This window comes from Mya arenaria, chromosome 15 (assembly GCF_026914265.1).
Source record: "Mya arenaria isolate MELC-2E11 chromosome 15, ASM2691426v1".
Lineage (NCBI taxonomy): Eukaryota > Metazoa > Mollusca > Bivalvia > Myida > Myidae > Mya > Mya arenaria.
In genome coordinates this window covers 4,803,134-4,827,021 of record NC_069136.1, presented here as the reverse complement: position 1 = coordinate 4,827,021, position 23,888 = coordinate 4,803,134, and the positions used below count along the sequence as shown (strand labels likewise).

The window sequence follows — 23,888 nt, the reverse complement described above, 5'->3', positions numbered from 1 at the left end:
TTGTTGCAAGTGTTTCAAAACATTTATGTTTTATTTTTAAAAGTATGAGAGTTAAATTAGGTTGTAACGTACAAAAATTGTTTCTTAAAGCTAGAAATATAGCTGCCTGTGACATTTTCAACTGGGTTTTGTCCGTAAAATAAACTAAAAAGTCCGTAGAAAGGTCTTTAAAAGATGAACCGATGAAATGATCATTTAAAACGAAAATAATATTTGTTTTGAAACGGATATTTACCAGTCATTATTTGTAATTTTGTAGAATCCATACTCAAATTGACATGTTTGAAAATACGATACATATTGTGATTTAACTATCAAACAAATATGTTTTGTACATAATTGGGGACGAATCTTGTATGAATTAGTAGAAGAACTTATCACAAAGTCATTATTACTGACAACAAATGTCAAAATAACCATTGTTGGATTTTAGGACATACCATTGAGCTCCATTGAAACATTGATTGGCATTTTATATCTACGACTCAGATCAAACTTGCTGATAATATATCATTGGTCGAGGCAAAGGTAACCTGTGTTGAACAAGCCTTTTTAAACCACATATATAGACACCTTTTTAAACCACACAGAAAGAAGAAGCTGTATTCGTTCAGACTGCGTGTAAAATCCATAGCCGCAAAAGTTTTTCCGACAATGGCGGTAAATACTGATATAAATGCACTACCTGCGGAATGTAGAAGTAAAATAAGAAATACGATAAAATAACCAACGAGTACCATACCAAACCAACATGCCATTACGAAGTTTGGACTGGCACAGTGTTGAACTCTCCATTTGATAAAAATGTTTTGATATGAATATGCTACTGCAGAAGATTTGTCTCAAAGGAGCCATTGAAAGGAATAAATTATATTGATATCAATACCTTCGAACCCAGGGTCGAACTCCATATAGACGACCGATGTAAATTTCATCCAAATCGAAATCCGATACTTGACCATGTTCTGTTGAATAAAGTATGTTATTGTCCCAAGGAATCGGTAAAGTCATTTACAATACTTCAGGATATTCAACTTCGTTAAGTTATTGATCTTCCTTGTAAAAGTTAAGGCCAGTAGTTTATAAATCTCTTTGTGATTATACTGTTTTTCACATCAGCTCAGCTGGTTTTATTCGGTGCATAAGGGAAGGTAGGACGGAATATTTAAAAACAAATGCACGTAAAATAGCGACATAGTATCGTTGTATCATGTAATAATTTAACAACCTCTGAACTACTTGTTTGCTGTATACATGTTGATCTAATAAATATTTGAAGGTATACTTGATGTGTTTTTACCAATAAACGGACAGCCTGATTACATGAGGTTACCAATAATAAGTCCGAAATGATTTCGGATGTTCATTACATTGCTATACACTCTATTAAACTTGGAATCAACCAACTTATAAATTAAATCCATGGACTGTAATTATCCTATGCTAAGTAACAAAATTTTATCATGGTCCTTATTATAGGGAAGTTCGCATACACTTAACTATTGAAATATTCTATACACCAGGCTATTGAGGTCAGGTCACAACATAATGATTAACTAACGCAGAAATTAACTTGCTTACACCCAGTGCCATTTGCATGTGCTGCACATGCCACATTAATCGAAACAAAGTAGTTGAACTTAAAATAGACCGACATAAAAACTACAATGACATGATGTATGTGACCTAATCTGTTTTTTTTTTCATTGCAATTTAATGTCTGTCATTATACAATGAAACACTCGAAACGATAATTGTTTAAAATGTTAATATCTTGTCTCTGTAGACTCCAGAGTTTCAGAGTTTTGTTAATAAAATTTCATAATTTTGAGATAGGTATGATTACTTTTTTCAAGGAATGGAATCTAACATAATTCATAAGGCATATGCTACAGATAAAACATCTAACTATGAAAAAGATCACAATGTGCGTCAAGATCTTATACATTTGTATCAATACATCAAAGTGGTGTGACAAAGACCTTTGGAATGAAAGCTGAAACTGTCTAGTTTATACAAATACATATAAGAAACCTTATACTGTTACAGTGAAAGTTTTATTTTATGACAACAGGAATTGAACATAATACGACAGTTTTTTAATGTGAATGCTAGCCCTCTTACATTATGACCTAGATTTCGTCATTTGATTAATTAATAAAATGGAACATTTCACTAACTCTACAAGTGATGCATATGGGATTCCAGGCACTCCGTAATTATAGGCCTCTCATGAATCCCATGGTATGATAAAAACCCACAGATGGTCCATACCATCAAGAAGACATGAATTATGTCAGAAATGTGGCCTGAAGATTGAAGATTTTCCACCTAATGCAGTGTCTGACACTTTCACATGTTATGGTCCATTTAAAAGATAATACAATAAAAAACAACAGGAATAAACCCAATGGGCAAAACATTACATATAAACCTTATTAAGAGGCACAAGGTATGGGCCCAAACAACACTGAACGATAGACACAAAAGTCGATCATACAAAAAAGACCACACACGAGTAAACGTTTTCTTTTCACTAGACAAATGGTATAGTGCTTTATTTGACTGGGTTTTTCCTGTTCTCATGTTGGATATTATGATAAACCTGACATTGAAACGACCTTGACCAAAAATAGCTTTTCGTGATAGTTTCTGGTAAACATAGATATTTTATGTAGGTCAGTAGGCGGTCTTATAATACAATGTTGTATTCAGTTCCGCCTTCTGTCTGGTTTGGTTTGGGATGGTCCACACTATATACGGCTGTGATTCGTGCAGAACGCAGTCTTTGCTATATTGGAACGCCTACTTGACGGTCTGTATCTGCATATTCATAGAGCCTATTATAAATGTCCGCATATAAAAGTCCAGGAAAGGCCCCACGACAATTTGTTCCGCCAAGACATAAATCATGGGTGATGTAAATGAAGAAATTGGCTACTTCCGAGACAGCGATGAATCTTGGATATGGACAATATTTGCCTTTTTCTACTTGCGTTGGATTAAAAGACTTTTATGCGGAAAACCTAAAGCAGTAAGATATTATCCAAGTTCGACACCAAGCGCTCGAAGGTATTGCTAGATCGGATAACCTGTGGTGACAATTTGAAAGATATACAATCATGCTTGTCGACAATTCTTAGATTAACATAGTTATATGTTTATTGATGGCTTGGATCAAGTTTGAATATGGAGGAATTAGGCCATTTCTACCGTCGCCGAAAGCTGAACATGTACTTTGTTTTGCTTTACCTGAAAATGAAATCGAAAGGAAGGACTCTGGAAAGATTGGTCTTTTCTTCAAGAACAAAAACAACCTGTAAAGGGTTAAGTCAAGATCTCGTGGGAACTTTTATCATCAACGTTTGTGTGAATTACTTTCTAGCCAACAGTTTATTGTTAAAATACAGTATACATACAGATCTGACAAACTTAATATGGAATTGTTCGTAGTTGAAATTTAACAATACTATGCTTTCATTTAAGAAACAAATTGTACGTCAAGTAAATAATGTGAACTATTTACGTGTTTATTATTTTTCTCTGTTGAAATGTTATTAAACGTGCCCGTCCCGTAAAGGTCTCAGTGGCGTAAAATATGAAATGCTACACACATTTACATTGCAAACGGAAGCTGGTAATAAACGTTATCAACTATGAAAACAAAGAAATCTGAATCGCCGATGAATAAAAGTGTGGATATGGTATAAACATCCCGGTTTGTCGACTGGTAACAAACCAACAGTGAAGTTTGCTTTATTCACCAGCATGAAATAGTGAACATCTACTGTGACCTTGACCTTTGATCCCAAATCAATAGGGATCATCTACTAGTCATGACCAACTAGCATACCAAGTATTCAGATCCTGAGTGCACTCGTTCTTTATTTATTGAGCGGAAACGAAGTCACGTACAGACTGACGTACTGACTGACTGACTGACTGATGGACTGACCACAAAATCAATAGGGGTCATGCACTAGTCATGAACAACTTGCATATAAAGTTTGAAGTTCCTGGGTTCAAGCGTTCATTAGATACTGAGCAGTAACCGTTATTTCACATCAAGGTCATGTTGACCTTGACCATTGACTTACTGATCTCAAAATCAATAGGGTTCATATACTAGTCATGACAAACTAGCATACCAAGTATGCAGTTCCTGGGTGCAAGCGTTCTTTAGTTATTGTGCGGAAACCGTTTCTTCACGAACAGGTCATAGTTACCTTGACCTTTACCCTTTTGATCTTTAATCAATAGGGTTCATCTACTAGTCATGACCAACTAGCATACCAAGAATGAAGTTCCTGTGTGCAAGCGTTCTTTAGTTATTGAGCGGAAACCGTATCTTCACCTCTAGGTCATGATTACCTTTACCTTTGACCTTGTTGTCTCAAAATCAATAGGGATCATCTTTTAGTCATGAACAACTAGCATACCAAGTATGAAGTTCCTGAACCTAAAGGATCTTAAGTCATTGAGCGGAAACAGTTTCTTCACCTGAAGGTCAAGGCGACTTTACATTTGACCTAGTGATCTCAAATTCAATGGGGTTCATTTACTAGTAATGACCAACTCGCATTCCAAGTATGAAGTTCCTGGGTGTAAGCGTTCTATACATATTGACCGAAAACCGTTTCTTCACCTCAAAGTCACGGTGACCTTGACCTTTGACCTACTGATCTCAAAACCAATAGAAATCATTTACTAGTCATGACCAACTAGCATATCAAGTATTAAGTTCCTGGGTACAAGCGTTCTTTAGGAATTGAGCAGAAAGCATGTTTAAGCTTAACGTCACCGCCAACATATCGTTTTTTACCTAAAATAATATTGACCATCGACCTTTTGATCTCAGAATCAATAGGGGTCATTTACTAGTCATGAACAACTAGCATACCGAGTATGAAGTTCCTGGACCCAAAGGATCTTTAGTTATTGAGCGGAAACCGTTTCTTCACCTCAAGGTCACGGCGACCTTGACCTTTGACAAAATCAATATTCATCTACTAGTTATGAACAATTAGCATACCAAGTATGACGTTCCTTGGTTTAAGCGTTCTATAGTTATTGAGAGGAAACGAAGTGTGACGTACGGACTGACGGACGGACTGACGGACGGACAGACAGGGCAAAAACAATATGTCTCCCAATGAATGGGGGAGACATAATTAAACATTCGCCTAGCTTCAGTACAAAGACATCTTAAGGAATCAAACTATTGCCAAGTCAATCATTAATTGTCAAGATAGTCAAAGGTGGCTGTTCAGGAATTTGGTGGTTGCTAAAAATGTTAATTGTTACTAAGGAGGTATATGCTTGTTAAGCGAAGATAGGACAGAAAATTGCTGCTAAGAAAGTCATAAGACCCAATTAACGTTTATTTTGGTTGATTTCGTCATTGGGCCTGCGGTTTTTGAGACCAGGATTTTCAACTTTTTTCTTTGGTTTACAACGGAACAAAAATGGAATCATCTTCGATGCCTTTTCGACGAGGACGAATAAATGAGCACGTCTGTCAGGATTATTTAAACTTGACCTTATGGTTTGCAAGTTGTTAAACACGTTTTTTTATACACAGACTCTGCAACAAAATATAAAATTTTAAGTGGAGTTATTTATTACTTTTATAGTTTTACTTTTGAATGTTTCTTATTAAGACGCTTCTAGAACTGGTAAAGTTTGGAATGTTTTGAAATATAATAGGGTTATTCTAAACACATACCCTCTGATATATATATAATTCGTCAATACCTATCAAAGCAGACCTTTGATAACGAGTAGCCGGATGAGCCGCGCCGTCATTTATCGCCCAGAGGTATCTGTGTCTTTTTAAGAGAACATTAGAAAGTGATACCTCCATTGTGTGGTGAGACATTATACATGTGGACAACACTACCATATTTTTGTTTATAGTGACAAAACTACAATAAGACAAGCAAGCAGTCAAAAACTAACTTTGGACATTTTCAGCGACACAATGAGAATAAGATTATACTATCATATAAACAAAAACCAACACTTTCCTTCAGTTTGACATGTTATGCCCCATTTTAATCGAGTAATACAATGAAAACTACAAGATCAAGCTAAAAGATAAATAATTTTAATGTTAACCCTGTAAGAGGCACAAGGTAAGAGGCCAGACGACGTGGAACGAGACACACAAACGTAAACACACGTATCAAAACTTTGTGAATGAAACATACAAAATACATTAAACATGTTTAGGTTCTTTATGCGACTGGGTTTTTCCTGATCGCATGACAAAACTGAACTTGAATGAACGCCATACAAGCACCAATTAAAATAGCTCTGCGATATTTATTCTATTATACATATATATTTTATGTCGGTCGACAGGCGTTATTATATCATAATGTTGTATTCAGTCTTTTTAGCTATGGTAGGGCTGATCATATATTTGGCTGTGATTAACGCATAAGGCAGTCGTTGCTATATTGGAACGCCTTCTTGACATTTTGAATCTGCATATTCATAGGTCCTATTATAAATGTTCGTATATATAAGTCCCAAAATGACACTCGAATAACATTATTTCATTCTTTCAAGACATAAAGCATGGGGGATATAAATGAAGAAAATCGCGACCAAGAAAACGATGAACCTTGGATAAAGAGATTATTATACTGGCTGGGTTTGGACGGGCTTTACGAATATTTTGCTAGAAAAAAAAAACACAAAAAAAGTATGAGCCACGATCGGCACCAAGCGCAAGAAGGTAGAGCTCTGTTCATCATGTTGCTAAAATGGATGGGTTGTGGTGATGTTTTAAAACTTAATAATCGTTCTTGTGGACAACTCTTCCTTAAACAGTGTCACTGGAAGCTAAACATGCCTTTTGTTTATTGTTTAAACTGAAATCAAAATCGAAATGAAGGACTTTGGAAATATTCTTCTTTCATTCATGGACACAAACATTTCCTGTAATGCGTCGCTTCAAGATCTCGCTTAAACGTTTAACGTATTTGTGAAATACTTTCTAACCGACAATTTGTTGTAGGAGAGACAGTAAACATACAGACGTTATATAGAGAAGAAGGAGATGTACGTTGTTGAAATTCAGTAAACAATAATCTTCTGGCAATTAAGAATTAAAACGTTTACGAAATAAAATGTGAAAAATGCACGTGTTTAAACAATATTTTTCTTCCAATTAAACGTGGACGTCACGTAAAGGTGTGAATTTCGTAAAATATATAATCTTACACACTTTTAAATAGCACACGGAGTGTGTAGACTTATGATAATTCTATAGAAACAAAGAAATCTGTATTACTGAGAAGCTATTTGCATAAACAACGTGATAAAAAGCTTGCATAATCAGGTATTCATTTTATTTCTTGTCAAGCATTTCCTTCTGCAGAGCAGATGCTTTTTGTAATGCCATCCTCCAATTGCAATTTCGGTTGTACCCTTGATAAACACGCATTCATTAAACGTTCATCAATACACATTGGAAACAACAAGGGCATTCCTAGAAGCCATAAATGTACGTGAATCTTCTTGTCTAGCCCAAATTCGCATGCTGTTAAATGAGCACGATTGCTATTTGAACAAAAATACTCATACTCTGATAAACCAAAGAAACATGACATATTGAATGCTTCTCATAGTCAAAGTGTAAGGCTGTTGGAGGAAAAATTTGCTCGGGACGGCATATGCGGTGTAAACGCCTATAGAACAACATTTTCCTTGCCACTTTCTTAAATTAAAATCAAAATGTTGATTTGTCAGTTAGTTTGAGTTTGGATGTAACAAACCCTTTTCAGGCATGCTCTTTTATGTTTTTGTAATAAAACAAACATTATAGATATTCTTTGATATTATAAACAAAAAACATGCCCCGCTCACTTTTGGATACATACAATTTATCTATTAACTTATATCTTTTAAGTTTAGGCTTAATTTGTTTTGAAGAGCTACTTACAATATCAACTCTAATGCTTAATCAAAGGAAACTGACCAGGCACCATGTTTTTTAAGTTGATGGGTGCTCTGGTGAGACTTATATTTTTTAATTTAGTAATCATTGAAAAATGATGGGAGTTTGAGGTTACGGCCATTCTTATTAGCTAAAGCCCCAAATAGACTCGAATTCCAGTGAACTCTTGATTCACTGACCTTTCAAAGGCGGTAATCCCACCATTAACAGGAAAGTAAACTTATTGAGTGCATGGTGTCTGCATTTGTAAATGTGATGTTTATATATTTGTTTCTATAGATCTTTGTCGTTTTGGTGCTGACTTTGTGCCCCCAAAACAGGGTTTACTTTTGACATGGTGCCTTACCGATATATTTCAATGTTTTGTAAATGAAATGCCAAACAGTTTGTTTGTGTTAATCATGGCTCCAATTTAACTGGTCTGGGTGTTAAAAATATCCATACAAGTTTTTAAATGCATGCTCCATAAGCACTGTATATGCTAAAAATAACTAAACACCTAGTCCATTAAGTATTTTGTTCGTTTCCATCATGATCTTTCGCGTTGCCTTCATATCCAGTTATCAGTCAACAATTATACTGCGTGGACCTGCTTGAAAACTCATATGTTTCCAGATATGGAATCAATCATCATGAAATTAGAGCATTAGTTCCATACAGGTCTTTAAATGGACACATAGAACACATAAGTATATCAAGATTATGTCGAAAGGGAAAAATCTGCGGCAATTTAACTTTTTTTGTTTTAAAGTTTTATAATTATAAGCTATATGGTGTTTTACTGATTGTTTTTAAGAAAAGAGACTGACGAATTGTCATTTTTTTATTGCGAGCGAAGGTAATAAAAAACAAGTGAACAAATTGTGTCTATTTTAGTAGTGAAATATGCCATCATTTGCCTTTTGTACTTGATAGGCAATTCTAGATTTGTACAATGCACTTTTTCATTTCATGCTCACGACTTTAATTACTCGTTCCTTCGACATATTTTGTCGTGGCCACGACTTACTTCCTGCTTTCAAGACATAGTTATGAATGAGTTAAATCACATGTCACCTCTATACCAACGTAGGTTATGTTTTAAAGGGACACAATTAAAGGTTTAGAGGTTGATGGAAGAAAACTATACAGATGAAAAATATATGACTTTATAAATGTTTGTTTTTCAATCGATAACTATTTGGTCAAAGTTTCCGAGTTACAGAAGCACCAAATTATCACCTTTATATTTCTATTTGTACACAAATTATAAGCCTTTTTTGTTTTGATTATAAATGTCAAATGTGCTATATATAATAATGGATTGAAATTAAGACATTTTTCGCCTCAACCTTGATTATGAACCTTTAAAATGTACGAATAAAGTCAATACCGTCACGAACATTTATCTCTAATTTTAATATAAACAAACTATACAAGTGTAAGTCACACGGTCTAAATAACACAAACGTGTATTGATTTTTTGTATCACCTGATTTTATTTTGATACTTCCATATGGGATGGGTCTTCTAAGAAACCATACGTTTCTTCGTAATACATCGAATTAAAGAAAGGGTTAAAGTTGCATCGTGGAAAATGACGAACTGGATACAATTAAAGCCAAAGACAGCAATGTGGCATTGGTCTTTCGCAACAAACAAGACTAGATATTGCTTTTTTGAAAAAGCGCTTGTCTCCCTGAATGTGTGGTCATTGCTGCGACTTAATCAATGATGGACATAAAATGTGTACTTTTGGACTGTAGAGGAACCAACAGCGACCTTAAATGTTGGCCTATTCACCCATATTCAATTGTAAAAATCTACTGCATAAGATCAGTGATCTCAAAAGCAAAAGGAGTCATCAATTAATCATGACCAACTTGCATACCAAGTATGAACTTCCTGGCTTCAAGCGTTCTCTAGGTATTGAGCGTAAATCGTTTTTACCTCAAGGTCACCGTAACCTTGACTTTTGACATACTGATCTTAAATTCATATCATGTAGCAACACTATGTTATATTAAAAGCAGTATCAAAGTGTGCTTATATTCAAACTGGTACTTGGTCTGGTACCAAATGTGAAGTCATTAGGATTACAGATTTTGCGCTCAACTTTAACGAATACATAGTTTGAATGGTGCCATATAGTATATTAACATGTTTCAATTAATACTGAGGAAGAGATGAAAGTGTTGCCGATTAATCTTGGAAAATGTTAACGAAGTATGTATTGTATGAAGTTCCTGGGCGCAAGCGTTATTCAATTATTGATTGGAAACCATTTTTCAGCTCAAGGTCATCGTGACCTTGACCGTCGACCTACTTGATAAAAAAATCAATAGGGGTCATCTACATGATCAACTTGCGTACCAAGTATGAAGTTCCCGAATGCAAGCGTTCTTTAGTTACTGAACAGTAATCGTTTCTTCACCTAACGGTCACGGCGACCTTGACCTTTGACTTACTGATCTCAAAATCAATAAGGGTCATTTACTCGTCATGACCAACTAGAATAACAAATATGAAGTTCCTGGGTGCAAGCGTGCTGTTTATATTGACCGAAAACAAAGTGTGACGTAAAGACTGACGGACAGCCTGACTGACTGACGGACTGATCACAAAATCAATTGGGGCCATCTACTAGTCATGACCAACTTGTATACCAAGTATGAAGTTCCTGGATGCTAGTGTTCTTTAGTTACTGAGCGGTAACCGTTTCTTCACGTCAATGTCACGGCGACCTTGACCTTTGACTTACTGATATTAAAATCAATAAACTTCATCTGCTAGTCATGACAAACTAGAATACCAAGAATGAAGTTCCTGAGTGCAAGCGTTCTTTAGTTATTGAGTGGAAACCGTTTCTTCACCTCACGGTCACGGTAACCTTGACCTTTGACCTACTGATGTCAAAATCAATAGGATTCATCTACTAGCATGACCAACTTGCATAACAAGTATAAAGTTCCTGGCTACAAGTGTTCTTAAGTTATTGAGCAGAATCCATTTTTGAGCTTAAGATCATCGCCAACATATCGTTTTTACCTGAAGGTAACCGCGACCCTGACCTTTAACCTTTTGATCTCAAAATCAATAGGTGTCATCTACTAGTCATGAACAACTAGCATACCAAAAGCGTGCGGTTTTTATTGAGCGGAAAGTGTGACGTAGAGACTAACGGACAGACAGACTGACTGACGGACTAATTACAAAATCAATAGGGGTCGTCTACTAGTCAGGACCAACCTGCATACTAAGTATGAAGTTACTGGGTGTAACCGTTCTTTATTTTCTGAGCGATAACCGTTTCTTTGCCTCAAGATCACGGCGACCTTGACCTTTAACCTACTGATCTCAAAATCAATAGGGTTCATCTACTTGTCATGACCAACTGGAATACCAAGAATGAAGTTCCTGGGTGCAAGCGTTCTTAAATTATTGAGCGGAAACCGTTTCTTCACCTTTAGGTCACGATGACCTTGACCTTTGACCTATTGATCTAAAAAATCAATTGGAGTCATGTACCGGTCATATCCAATTAGCATAACAAGTATGAAGTTACTGGGTACAAGCGTTCTTTAGTTATTGAGCAGAAACCATTTTTAAGCCTAAGGTCACCACCAACATAACGTTTTTTACCTGATGGTAACCGCGACCCTGACCTTTTACCTTTTATCTCAAAATCAATAGGGGTCATCTACTAGTCATGAACAACTAGCATACCAAGTATGAAATTTCTGCACACAAAGGATCTTTAGTTATTGAGCGGAAACCGTTTCTTCACCTCATGTTCACCGCGACCTTGACCTCTGATCTACTGATTTCAATATCAATAGGGGTCATCAATTAGTCATGACCAACCAGCAAACCAAGTATGCAAACGGAATGTGAGTAACGTTATAAACTTATGACAATTCTATATTAACAAAGAAGTCCGAATCACAGATAAGCTTTTTTGCTTAGACAAAGTGCTAAAAAGCTTCCATAATCATCTTGCATTTTATATGTTGTCATGCGCTTCCTTCTGCAGAGCAGTTGCATTTTGTAATGCCATCATAAATATTAATTTAAGGTGTACCCTTACTGCATTTTTAAGCGTGCATTAAAGTGTTTAATGATACACACTGAAAACAACATAGACTATCCCAGTAGTCATCCATATATCTAATTTGTTTGTTCATTAATCTTTATTGTCATTCGCATGCTGATTAATGAACAAGATTGCTATTTGAACAAAAATACTCATACTATGATAAACCTAAGAAACATGACATAGTGAATGCTCCTCACAGTCAAAGAGTAAGGCTTTTGTAGGACAAATGCGTTCTGCTTGTAGAACAACATTTTCCTTGGCACTATCTTAAATTGAAATCAAAATGTTGAACTTACAGTTATGTTGAGATAGGATGTCACGAACCTTATCAAGACTGACTTTTACATGCTCTTGTATTTAAACAAACATTTTAGATTATTTAAAAAAAGTAAAATACCCTGCTCAATTTTCAACACAAACGGTTTATATCTATTAACTGATGTTCATTTGAATATACGCTTATTGATTTGATAAAAGCTTCTTACTTTATCGACTTTTATGCTCCAATAAAACTGACAAGTTGCCATATTTTTTTTCCAAGTTGATGCGGGTTCTGGTAAGGCTTATGTATTTTAATATAGTAATTATTGAAAAATGATAGGACAAGATTGCGATTATGGCCATGCTAACTTGATAAAGCCCCAGAAGACTCGAGTTCCAGTGGGATCTTTTTTCACTGACCGTTCCAAGGCGGTATCCCATCATTTAACGGTAAAGCAATTTTGATGAGTATTTGGTTTGTTTATGGTGTTTGTATTTGTGTATGTGGTGAGAGTATGGTTTGTTTATGGTGTTTGTATTTGTGTTTGTAGTAGAAGTTTATTTTGGGTGTTTGTACTTCTGTATATGTTAATATTTTGTTTCTATAGTTCTTTATCGTTTGGGCGCTTGCCTTAGGCCCCCCGAAAAAGGGTTTATTTTTGAATTGGAATTTACTGGGCTTGTCCCTGTATTTAAATTCTATAATTACAAGTGACATGGTGCCTAACCGATATATTTCAATGTTTCGTTAAAAAAATGTCAAACAGTTTATGTTAATCATGGCCTCAATTCAAATGACCTTGTTGTTAAAAATATCCATACAAGTTTTTAAAAGCATGCTTCATAAGCACTACATGCATAAAAACTTGAACTAAAACACCTAGTCGATTAAGTGTGCTGTTAGTTTCCATACTGTTATTTCGCGTTGCCTTAATGTGTGGAGTGTGTGGCGTCCATTTATCAGTCAGCATTTACACTGCGTTGACCTGCTTGAAAACTCATATGTTTCCAGAAGTATGGTATAAATCATTATGAATCTAGAGCATTGGCTTCAGACAGGTCTTTGAGTTAAAATTTCCTAGTTACAGCAGCACCAAATTATCACCTTTATTTTGGTATTTGTACACAAATTATAAGCCTTTTTTGTTTTGATTATGAATCTCAAATGTGTTCAATATAATAATGAATTGAAATTAAGACATGTTTTGCATCAGCCTTGATTGTGCACCTCTAAAAAGTACGAATAAAGTCAATACCGTCACGACCATTTATCTCTAATTTTAATATAAACAAACTATACAAGTGTAAGTCACACGGTCTAAATTACACAAACGTGCCTTAATTCTTTACATATCCTGATTTTATTTTGATACTTCCATATAAGATGGGTTTTCTTAGAAACTGTATGTTTCTTCCTAATACATCATATGAAAAGAAGGGTTAAAGTTGCATCGTGGAAAATGACGAACAGGATACAATTCAAGCCAAAGACAGCAATGTAGCATTGGTCGTTCGCAACAAAAAAGAACACTAAATAGTGTGTCTGAATATTTTGTGACGTAAGCGTAATACTCTATAAACACATTAGTGTCAGAAGTGCGCGGATGTTTTTAATAGTGCAGTTCTGCTTACAAAACACAATATTTTAAATTCAAAATAAGATTCCCTGTGAAAATGACTTTTAAATCTATGAGTGAATCACCAAAACAACAACAAGAGCTTTGGATGCAGACTACAACGCCCATCCTTAGGCCATGCATAATTCCAATCAAAGCTACGGCCCTTTGAACGTGTACAACTCTTACTGTTACAATGGGGGCAGAAGACAGCTTTCAACACTATGAGCCTCTTGTTCGTCTGAACATGAAACACAGCTCCTCAAAACAACCGACATAGGTCGCATACTTATGAAAATATCGTTATCAAGAAAAGGTTGGAGTAACTAGGTTTAATACTCTGGATGAGGTTAACTAATTGACGATATGTTAATCTTATTCGTGTGCCAACACGAATAACATCGTTTTATCAATGACATCGTTTCGATTTACCTAGTATCTAATAAATAAATATGTACTAATCTTTCCATAAGGCAATTTTGGCCTGAGTAACCATTCTGACTACTCAATCTCGACTTTTATTTTGATCGACCAAATAAAGGTCAAATAATGTTACTTCTAATTCGGACAATTAGCGAACATGTACACATCAACACAGCAAATACCCGTATAGCTTATATTTCAATACAAAATACAATACAATAAGACTCATACAAAATATATTGATGTGTATATCAAATAGTTAAAGGTTCCATAGAAGACACTGACTTCCTAATCAATCATACACTTATATAGATACATTGTATATAAAAACTGTTTAAAACATAAAGTAAATTATTAGGTGTCAGCGTCAACTTGTGATAAATAAAAAGCAACACAAAAACATTTCGCTTATTACTTACCTCTTTGTGCTAAACGACAATATATTGTATCCACAAGAAATAAGGGTATTTTAAGAGCGATTGATTAATTTAGATCACACAACAGGTACTTATTTGGACGGTTTTTTTTTTTAATTTTACCCGGAAATAATGCAATATTTTCAATTAGCTACTGAATGGTCTCAGCATAAGGAAGTATCATATTTCAGGAGATTAATGTTCAAGACAGACGGGTATTTCCGTAACAATAGTGAACAGGTAATATATATATATATATATTAGCATCCGCCTTTAATTGAAGGGTCGCAGACATATAATAACTACCTTATCACTTCACAAAATTTTGAATAAACATAAAGGCCAGACGGTTATATAATAGCTAGACCTTATCAGTTTTGCTTTGAGGAGAATAGGAAAAAAATATTTCATTTTACTGTTTGCTTAGAAGGCATCTGATTTATAGTGAATGTGATCGTACAGGTACACGTATAAATCATTGTCTGGACTAGCTACTTGTCTTTATTGAACATTTCATTAAAAGTTTGGAGTTTTTACAACAAATAACTGCCAATTAAACCACAATGCACAATTGGTTCCGAATAGTTTTAAAGAAAAAGGTTTGCTAAGTCTCTTGTAATATGAGTAGCAATTAGACATAATTGTTACACTATTTACCAGTACAAATCCTACTGTTAGAATCGTTAAATTGTTTACCCCTCAGTAGTTAAGAGAAATTCTGTAACACTTTATTAATTTTTGAATGCTTAAATTTCTGATAAATGCTTTCAAATGTGTTGGTTTACTTCAAACACAATTAAAAGCTGTTTACGATAAAAGCAATGTTTTAGTGGCAAATTTTAAACATTCCTAATAATGGAACTTGTTTTTAATACATTTCACAGACTAGCATGACCTAACCAGAGTAATGCACGAAAGCTGTTAATAACCATGAGATATCATGTCTAGACCAACGTAGTCTTTGAGGTCTATTTTAGTTATAATGAAAGAACGTTAGTCCAGATCCAATTGCAAACCAAATACGTGGTATTATTGAAATGAAACTAGTATTTTGATATTGAGTCGAAAACTATATGTAATCTAATACTTTGTTTCAGAACACAAACAATGTGAGTTCTAGATATTGCGTGACTTTGCATAGTTACGTTTAATCTATTATCACAACAGAAACATGCCAAATATCAGACATCTCCCTTACACTATCTACATGTAATAAATTGAAAACAAAAACATAATTTCTTTCTGCTTTAGACGATTTGTCTTTGTCCCTTTTATAGCATTAAAGTTAAAAACTAACTAGGAAACATCAGAGACACATACTATTTTACTGTATTACATGCTTTTTATGTATCATGTTTGTTAAGCAAACAGAGATTTTACAACAATGAGGACAAACAAACCATTGTCTATATCAATAACCTAAAAGTAAATATGTTTTCCTGAGCTCCATAACAAAAACAATATTTAGAATATTATGCAAAACATTTCAATTATATGGCACTTCTTTACAAAAGCCTTTCAATGCTCCTAAAAATATAATTTCACAAACTTCAACAAAAGACGGCTTATTTTACCGGCACAACGGCTAATATTACCTATAGAATATTGTTATGAAATAAATGGGCAACAGAGCGAAGAGCTATTATGTTGGAATGCATTTTAGTGCGTGTCTGTTTTGATAACTATTTTTGCAACATGTTTTAATAACAGGTATAACTTTTTTGTATTATTTTTTGTAATCTGTACTATGCTGATGATTCTCATTTCATGCCTTTAGGCATTGGCCCTTATGCCTTTTAACATACCCATAATGTTTTGTTGGATCTCCCTTAGAATTAGAACTTGATCCTGCTGGATAATAGAAATGTATTACATGTATTAATAGTATTGTGTGAGAAAACATATGTGGTCATTGTATGTTAGGTGTATTGTGTGAGAAAACATATGTGATCATTGTATGCTATGTGTATTGTGTGAGAAAACATATGTGATGATTGTATGCTATGTGTATTGTGTGAGAAAACATATGTGATGATTGTATGCTATGTGTATTGTGTGAGAAAACATATGTGATGATTGTATGCTATGTGTATTGTGTGAGAAAACATATGTGATGATTGTATGCTATGTGTATTGTGTGAGAAAACATATGTGATGATTTTATGCTATTTGTATTGTGTGAGAAAACATATGTGATCATTGTATGCTATGTGTATTGCGTGAGAAAACATATGTGATGATTGTATGTTATATGTATTGTGTGAGCAAACATATGAGATCATTGTATGTTATATGTATTGCGTGAGAAAACATATGTGATCATTGTACGTTATGTGTATTGTGTAAGAAAACATATGTGATCATTGTATGTTATGTGTATTGTATGAGAAAAACCCATATATATCCTATGACTGTTACGTGTGGAGTGCAGTTTAAATTATGCGAATGATGTATGTTGTTTGCAGTGTGCTAGCTATAATTTCTGTAAATGTATGTGTAGTTTGTATTAAGTGTGTAGGTTGCAGGATAATTTATGTATACTTCGTATCTTATGTATAAAGTGTAGGTTAACATATGTGAACTGTGTATGTGATGTTGAGTGAATAAACTTAGAAAACATATATATCCTATGACTGCATGATAACACATCTATTTTATGTCTGACATGAGTTGTTTACGGAATAACACATGTGAAACGGTTTTGTTATGTGAAGTGTGTTGGAATAGACACCAAAGACAAATTGTTCTAACAATTACTTTATTCAAACACACTTCGATGTCAAATCAGGTAGCAAATAATACTATGCTAAAATAACAGTTCTAATATATACAATAGTCACATATGAATAAACTCTAAAATTCAATACACACACATTTAATAATCAAACAAACAAGACTTACAAATGGCGATATTCCTTTAGTCTACACATGACATATTATAACGACAGATTTCTTTGATATTTTATACGGAACTCATTTAACACGATCATTTAATGTGTTTGGTGTTAAGTGTGCCCCCGTATCTTCAGTAACATTTTTGACGTAATGATCTATATAGTTTTATACCTATGAAAGAAGAAATTAACGTTTTAATATTGTGTTGTTTTAAGATGTTGAGGTGGTCCACAAATGTGTCAGATTTTGTTTTGTTCCTAAACCAATGTAGCTTAAAGTTGTCAGTTGTAATAAAATAAATGAATGTTTATAGTTGGATGCAATTCAAATCACATGTTAGCAGGCAACGTTTTTGATGTAATTGTACAGCGTAATTGCGTAACATGAAAACCATATGATACTTATTTTAAATTACGATGAGTAGACAAACTGTTTTGTGTACTTATTATCAAACGCAGAAATCTTATATAGTCTGAGGGTTTCATGAACGAGGATGGGAGTTCGTAGGAAAGCATTTTACCGGGCATTAAAAAGTTAAAAAAACTATTCTTATCAAACTTATTAATCTTGGACTTGTTACTTTGGTGTTGCCCATATAGTTCACCCCGTTACAACATCATTAAAGAATACGTTTACATATCAACAACTTGGGACTTATGTAACCTGGTATGAGAATACCTTCTGAATCAAAGGAGTACTAGTCCCAATGTAACCAACATACTTTAGTCATATGATAACCGTATTTGAAGTTTGTATATAAATCAAAGGAATGGTAAAGTCTAGTTCTTTGAAATTCTTATAGGTATTTTTGTGAGGCTGTAGCAACAGACTATTGTATACATTCGAACCTCGTTGGCCCGAATTCGGTGACTAAATTTCCTCGTTTGCTCGAGATGGGTGCACAAGACCGATATCTGTCTGCTGAATGGTAGCATTCCCGCTTGGTTCCAGATGAAGGGGTTCGACTGTGCCAGCCAATTTGGACCATAAACTATTTGTAAAACAATTAAACGCTATTTGTCATTAATTAGTTAGCCATCAAGTTATTCTGTTGATCTTAAATGTATTTCGTTTGTCACTACATAACATTAGGTAATTTTCTTTTAAAACGAGTAAATCGAATATTGCCATGAGCTTATGAAGAAAGATATGAGAGCTTATATTGAGATTGAGATATAACTTAAGTATGTTCGTGCTTTTGGGGTCACGTATTTCATTTTCTATGACAAAATTAGCGAGCTTAAATCCCTGGCAATTTGCAAAGATGAAGCACTTAAAACTAAGTACTTCTTATTTAAACATTGGTAACTAAAATAACATCAAATAACACGTAGTCGCACAACCATTAGATGCAATATCCTTACATGGATAGTTAAAATCATCTAGAGTCAACATGTCCAACACTGTATGATGCAATATCCTCACATAAAGATCATCAAGAGACAACAAGTCATACTTCCGTATGATGCAACATCCTAACATGGATAGTTTAAGATTATCAAGTGTCCCCTAGTCATACTACCGTATGATGCAATATCTTTACATGGGCAGTGGAAGGTAATAAGGATTTAACTAGTCGTACTACAGTATTATAGAAGATCCTTACATGAACAGATTAAGATCCTAACATGAGCAGTTTGGGATCATCAAGAGTCAACAAGTCGTACTACCGTATGATGCATATTCCTAGCATGGGCAGTTAAGACCATGAAGAGTCATCTAGTCGTACTACCGTATGATGCAAATTCCTAGAATGGGCAGTTTCAGACCATCAAGAGTCACCTAGTCGTACTATCGAATGATTCAAGGTCCTTAGATGCGCAGTTTAAGATCATCAAGAGTCACCAAGTCGTACTACCGTATGATGCGTGATCCTAGCATGGGAAGTTTAAGATTATCAGGAGATCTAGTAGGACAACCAAATGATACAAGGTCCTTAGATGGCAGTTTAAGATCATCAAGAGTCACCAAGTCGTACTACCGTTTGATACGTGATCCTTACATGGGCAGTTTAAGATCATTAGGAGTCAACAAGTCGTACTTCCGTATGATGCAATATCCTAGCATGGGCAGATTGAGATCATCAGGAGTCACCTAGTCGTACTACAGTGTGATGCAAGATCCTTAAAGGTGCAGTTGAAGATCATCAAGAGTTAATAATTCGTACTAACGTATGATGCAAGATTCTAACATGGGCAGTTTGAGATCATTAAGTGTCAACATGTCGTACTAGCGTATGATGCAAGATCTTAATATGGGTAGTATGAGATAATTAAGTGAAGTGTCAACAAGTCGTACAACCATTTGATGGAAGATCCTAGCATGGGCAGTTAGAGATCATCAAATGTCAACTAGTCGTTCTACAATATGAGGCAAGATCCTAACAATGGCAGTTTAAGACCATCAAAAGTCAACTAGTCGTATGAGGGTTTGATGCAATATCCTTACCTGGACAGTTTAAGACCATCAAGAGTCACCTAGTCGTATTACCGTATGATACAAGATCCTAACATGAGCAGTTTAAGATTATCAATTTTCAACTAACCGTACTACAGTGTGAGTGAAGGTCCTTACATGGGCAATTAAAGATCGTTTAATGTACTAATCGTATAAGCGTATGAGAAAAGATCCTTACAAGAGCAGTTAAAGATCATTTAGTAGTACGACTAGCTGACAAGTGATTATCTTAAACTGCTAATGATAAGATTTTGCATAGACGTGATGATCTTAAACTGACCATGTAAGGATCTTCCATCATACGGTAGTAGAAATTGTTCACACAAGATGATCTTAAAATTCAAATGTAAGAATCTTGCAGCACACGGTAGTACGACTAGTTGACATTATATGATCTTAAGCTGCCCATGTAAGGATCTTGTATCATCGAGTAGTACGACTGGTTGACCTTTTATGATCTTAAGCTGCCCATGTATGGATCTTGTATCATCCAGTAGTACGACTAGTTGACCTTTTATTATCTTAAGGGGCCCATGTAAGGATCTTGTATCATCCAGTAGTACGACTAGTTGACCTTTTATTATCTTACGCTGCCCATGTAAGGATCTTGTATCATCTAGTAGTACGACTAGTTCATCTTTTATGATCTTAAGCTGCCCATGTAAGGATCTTGTATCATCCAGTAGTACGACTAGTTGACCTTTTATGATCTTAAGCTGCTCATGTAAGGATCTTGTATCATCTATTAGTACGACTAGTTGACCTTTTATGATCTTAAGCTGCCATGTTAGGATCTTGTATCACTCAGTAGTACGACTAGTTGACCTTTTATGATCTTAAGCTGCCCATGTAAGGATCTTGTATCATTCAGTAGTAGACTAGTTGACCTTTTATGATCTTAAGCTGCCCATGTAAGGATCCTGTATCATCCAGTAGTACGACTAGTTGACCTTTTATGATCGTAAGCTGCCCATGTAAGGATCTTGTATCATCCAGTAGTACGACTAGTTGACCTTTTATGATCTTAAGCTGCCCATGTAAGGATCTTGTATCATCCAATAGTACGACTAGTTGACCTTTTATGATCTTAAGCTGCCCATGTAAGGATCTTGTATCATTCAGTAGTACGACTAGTTGACCTTTTATGATCTTAAGCTGCCCATGTAAGGATCTCGTATCATCCAGTAGTACGACTAGTTGACCTTTTATGATCTTAAGCTGCCCATGTAAGGATCTTGTATCATCGAGTAGTACGACTGGTTGACCTTTTATGATCTTAAGCTGCCCATGTATGGATCTTGTTTCATCCAGTAGTACGACTATTTGACCTTTTATGATCTTAAGGGGCCCATGTAAGGATCTTGTATCATCCAGTAGTACGACTAGTTGACCTTTTATTATCTTACGCTGCCCATGTAAGGATCTTGTATCATCTAGTAGTACGACTAGTTCACCTTTTATGATCTTAAGCTGCCCATGTAAGGATCTTGTATCATCCAGTAATACGACTAGTTGACCTTTTATGATCTTAAGCTGCTCATGTAAGGATCTTGTATCATCTATTAGTACGACTAGTTGACATTTTATGATCTTAAGCTGCCATGTTAGGATCTTGTATCATTCAGTAGTACGACTAGTTGACCTTTTATGATCTTAAGCTGCCCATGTAAGGATCTTGTATCATTCAGTAGTAGACTAGTTGACCTTTTATGATCTTAAGCTGCCCATGTAAGGATCCTGTATCATCCAGTAGTACGACTAGTTGACCTTTTATGATCGTAAGCTGCCCATGTAAGGATCTTCAACATCCAGTAGTACGACTAGTTGACCTTTTATGATCTTAAGCTGCCCATGTAAGGATCTTGTATCATCCAATAGTACGACTAGTTGACCTTTTATGATCTTAAGCTGCCCATGTAAGGATCTTGTATCCTTCAGTAGTACGACTAGTTGACCTTTTATGATCTTAAGCTGCCCATGTAAGGATCTCGTATCATCCAGTAGTACGACTAGTTGACCTTTTATGATCTTAAGCTGCCCATGTAAGGATCTTGTATCATCCAGTAGTACGACTAGTTGACCTTTTATGATCTTAAGCTGCCCATGTAAGGATCTTGCATCATACGCTTATTCGACTAGTTGACCTTTAAAGATCTTAAGCTGCCCATGTAAGGATCTTGTAATAAACGCTTATACGACTAGTTGACCTTTAAAGATTTTAAGCTGCCCATGTAAGGATCTTGTATCATACGCTTATACGACTAGCTGACCTTTAAAGATCTTAAGCTGCCCAGGTAAGGATCTTGTATCCTTCAGTAGTACGACTAGTTGACCTTTTATGATCTTAAGCTGCCCATGTAAGGATCTTGTATCATCCAGTAGTACGACTAGTTGACCTTTTATGATCTTAAGCTGCCCATGTAAGGATCTTGTATCATCCAGAGGTACGACTAGTTGACCTTTAAAGATCTTAAGCTGCCCATGTAAGGATCTTGTATCATCCAGTAGTACGACTAGTTGACCTTTTATGATCTTAAGCTGCCCATGTAAGGATCTTGTATCATCCAGTAGTACGACTAGTTGACCTTTTATGATCTTAAGCTGCCCATGTAAGGATCTTGTATCCTTCAGTAGTACGACTAGTTGACCTTTTATGATCTTAAGCTGCCCATGTAAGGATCTTGTATCATCCAGTAGTACGACTAGTTGACCTTTAAAGATCTTAAGCTGCCCATGTAAGGATCTTGTATCATCCAGTAGTACGACTAGTTGACCTTTTATGATCTGAAGCTGACAATGAAGTGATCTTGTATCATCCAGTAGTACGACTAGTTGACCTTTTATGATCTTAAGCTGCCCATGTAAGGATCTTGTATCATCCAGTAGTACGACTAGTTGACCTTTAAAGATCTTAAGCTGCCCATGTAATGATCTTGTATCATCCAGTAGTACGACTAGTTGACCTTAAAAGATCTTAAGTTGCCCATGTAAGTATCTTGTATCCTTCAGTAGTACGACTAGTTGACCTTTTATGATCTTAAGCTGCCCATGTAAGGATCTTGTATCATCCAGTAGTACGACTAGTTGACCTTTAAAGATCTTAAGTTGCCCATGTAAGTATCTTGTATCCTTCAGTAGTACGACTAGTTGACCTTTTATGATCTTAAGCTGCCCATGTAAGGATCTTGTATCATCCAGTAGTACGATTAGTTGACCTTTAAAGATCTTAAGCTGCCCATGTAAGGATTTTGTATCCTACAGTAGTAGAACGACTAGTTGACCTTTTATGATCTTAAGCTGCCCATGTAAGGATCTTGTGTCATCCAGTAGTACGACTAGTTGACCTTTTATGATCTTAAGCGGCCCAATTTAGGATCTTGTATCATACGCGAATACGACTAGTTGACCTTTTATGATCTTAAGCTGCCCAGGTAAGGATCTTGTATCCTTCAGTAGTACGACTAGTTGACCTTTTATGATCTTAAGCTGCCCATGTAAAGATCTTGTGTCATCCAGTGGTACGACTAGTTGACCTTTTATGATCTTAAGCGGCCCAATTTAGGATCTTGTATCATACGCTAATACGACTAGTTGACCTTTTATGATCTTAAGCGGCCCAATTTAGGATCTTGTATCATACGCTAATACGACTAGTTGACCTTTTATGATCTTAAGCTGCCCATGTAAGGATCTTGTGTCATCCAGTAGTACGACTAGTTGACCTTTTATGATCTTAAGCGGCCCAATTAAGGATCTCGTATCATACACTAATACGACTA

General features: G+C 35.3%; 1 protein-coding gene across 1 annotated transcript in view; it reads right to left on the bottom strand.

The window, feature by feature from the left end:
- The window catches only part of LOC128219888 (uncharacterized), an 89,650-nt gene that overhangs the window by 22,020 nt on the left and 43,742 nt on the right, over nt 1-23,888 (bottom strand). The window lies entirely within an intron of this gene.